This window comes from Tasmannia lanceolata, unplaced genomic scaffold (assembly GCF_043159265.1).
Source record: "Tasmannia lanceolata isolate RefF3 unplaced genomic scaffold, GAP_Taslan_0.1 ptg000087l, whole genome shotgun sequence".
Lineage (NCBI taxonomy): Eukaryota > Viridiplantae > Streptophyta > Magnoliopsida > Canellales > Winteraceae > Tasmannia > Tasmannia lanceolata.
The window spans coordinates 122,501-125,179 of record NW_027518764.1 but is presented as its reverse complement, the minus strand read 5'-3'; positions in this window follow the sequence as shown (position 1 = coordinate 125,179).

The window sequence follows — 2,679 nt, the reverse complement described above, 5'->3', positions numbered from 1 at the left end:
TAGCTCCCTTTGTTCCGCCCTAGATTAGCCAACTTCCCAATTGAGATAGATGTGGGTTCGCCCGCCCTTCAGCCCTAGCTTAAAGGCGTGAGTGGATCTTTCTCTCCTCATCCGGTTCCTCCAATGGTCATATATAAAATGGATCCTTTTTTCTTGATTCTTCTTCAACAGTAAGATTGGTATCGAGAAGCTGGTAGGGTCACTTGGAGAAGGTCTCGCTATCAAATCAGGTAAGGGAGAAAGAGACAGGCAATGGGGATAAGCTAGCAACAGTGCTAACGAACCGGTCAGTTGATAAGGGGAGTGAATCGAATAAGTCATCTTATGTAGGCAGTGCCCTAGAAACTGAACTTGAAACAGACCCTGACTGTGGTGGGTCGGCCCGAACTGGAATGTCGAATTGCAGGCAATTAAAGTGAACTAGCAATGAAATGAAGGGGCTGAGTGCTCGTCATTCTATGGGGCCGGAGCGAGAGTTTACCAGTGAAAAAGAGTTAGAATAGTCTTGCTTTCAACCGGCAAATAAGAAGGTGTGTTTCCGCCCTACCTACTAGTAGAATAAGAGGATGAGACATCTCATCCATCTACGGAAGAAAGAAGAGGTTTGAGTAAACCCTTCGCCACCTTGAAACCTTCACTTGGAGTCGAACTAGGGCATTGAAAAGGAGAGGCTTATACGACCAAGAGACTAACTGGTGCAGTCACGATAGAATAGGAATAGGAATGGCAATGTTCGAATGGAAGGTGTAAAGAGCGAGCCTTCTTCCCGAGGGTGCTGCTCTTCACCTTTTATCCATGAAGGGATTTTCTCTTTAGGTTTCAACCAGTGTGACAGAGTATTGTCTAGTTGCAGCCTCGCAGTTAGAAGAGTTCGATCCTTGCTCGTTAGGCGCTGCAGGGCTTGCATCTCTATCCTTATTGAGGTCTTCCTTGGCCCTGTGCTGTTTGACCTGGTAATCTGTACTTGGAACTGTGCTTCTTGCCGATTGGCGTGAGGCTGACCCGGTGCTACTGTCCTATCACGCTGCCCAACCACCACTGGTCTTGACCGACCAACTTGATTCGATTCTAGGGCAATTTCTATTTAACAAAACCTTGCGTTTCAACCACCTCATGGGAATAGCTGGCCTGTACGGAAAACTCTTATTGTGCGTGTACTCGCTCGTTAGAAACAAGCAACGGCCCTATCGCGAAAGCGGTGCCCTTGTAAGAAAAAATATAGGTACATGAACTGTTTTATCGTATAGTTCAGTAGTAGCTTGTGAGCTACCTGTCCACTGAAGGTAAGGAAAGAAGGGAAATGGAAATACAGACTCTTACTATTAGATAGATAGGTGCCGGCTTACAGCTTGAAATCCATGAGTGACATCCAGCCCCAGGTTCACACTCAATCGGCGATGAAAAGCCTCATTTGCCGCACTCGCCTGCTTCTCCTCTCCCTTACAGGGTTCGCTCCTTCGCCCTATCGGTTGAGTCGTTGCGTTCGGTCCCTCACCCTCACTCCGCTCGCCTTACTTCACTTGGCGGCTTGGAAGCTAGGTTAGTTGAATCCGGACGTGGCCCCTTTCGACATGGCTCTCAGTCGGCGAAGCCTATGCTGCTACTAAAAATATTCTATAGGATCGCACACGTGTACCTTACTATTTGAGTCCAAGAAAATAATCTTTCTAAAACACAGAAGGGGATCATCACCCGGTCCAATAGACACGATCTTTCCAGCCAGACTGAGTTCTTCCAATAGCGCATATCCAGCTTTATCGTCGAAGATTACTTCATCATTTCCTCTAGTCGAAATAAAAACTTCATTGATGAATCTAGAAAATGCAATCCCAGGAAACCTTTTGGGAAACTCACGATCGAAGATGTCCATTAAGACTATATTGAATAATACCCTCGTGATTTCACCCACTGGTGGTATACCCTTGCTTATATCAGACCTATTCTTTCCATCATCATCAATGATAGGGAGAAAAAGTAAAGATGAAATTAGTTTATAAACTGAACCATCTCCAACAAAAGGCTTAACCTTATCTAAAATAAGACTGATTGGAATTATCCTTAATTAATCCTTTAAGTCAAGCTTGTACAGTCTATCCACCTTTCCCATTTGTTGAAGACCGTAATAAAAGGAATCATCCAGATTTTCTAATCGGTAACCATCTTTTGGCAAGCGACCATGAGAAAGACGAAATAACATTAGGGATAATCCCATTAACACCAATACATCCTCTTTTTCAGGCATAACCACATAAATAATATCTGAATCAGAGCCAGTTCCAAGCATGATATCGGGACAATCAGGTAGCGTATCATTTAAAAACCGAATAAGATCCGCCTTCTTTATGTACATAACTTGTAGCGGAGATAGAACGTATAAACCAGAAACCACTTTTTGTTGAATAACAGCTAATCGGTAACGAGACATACTAAAAATATTATCCGTCAAATCTTTATAGATAAAGTCAATATCAGCAGACAGCTGCACAAGTGAACATTCAACAGTACACAAATTTCTAGTTAAAATAATGGTAGGGGAAGGAAGAAAAAGAAAAGACGAACTATAAACTCTACTACTCTTTAAAAGTGTGCTAAATCCAATCATAATCATCCTATTACTGTTCATTAATTGCACTAGAAAAGTCTGGAACAATACCCACCGCAAGAAAGATAGCAACCATC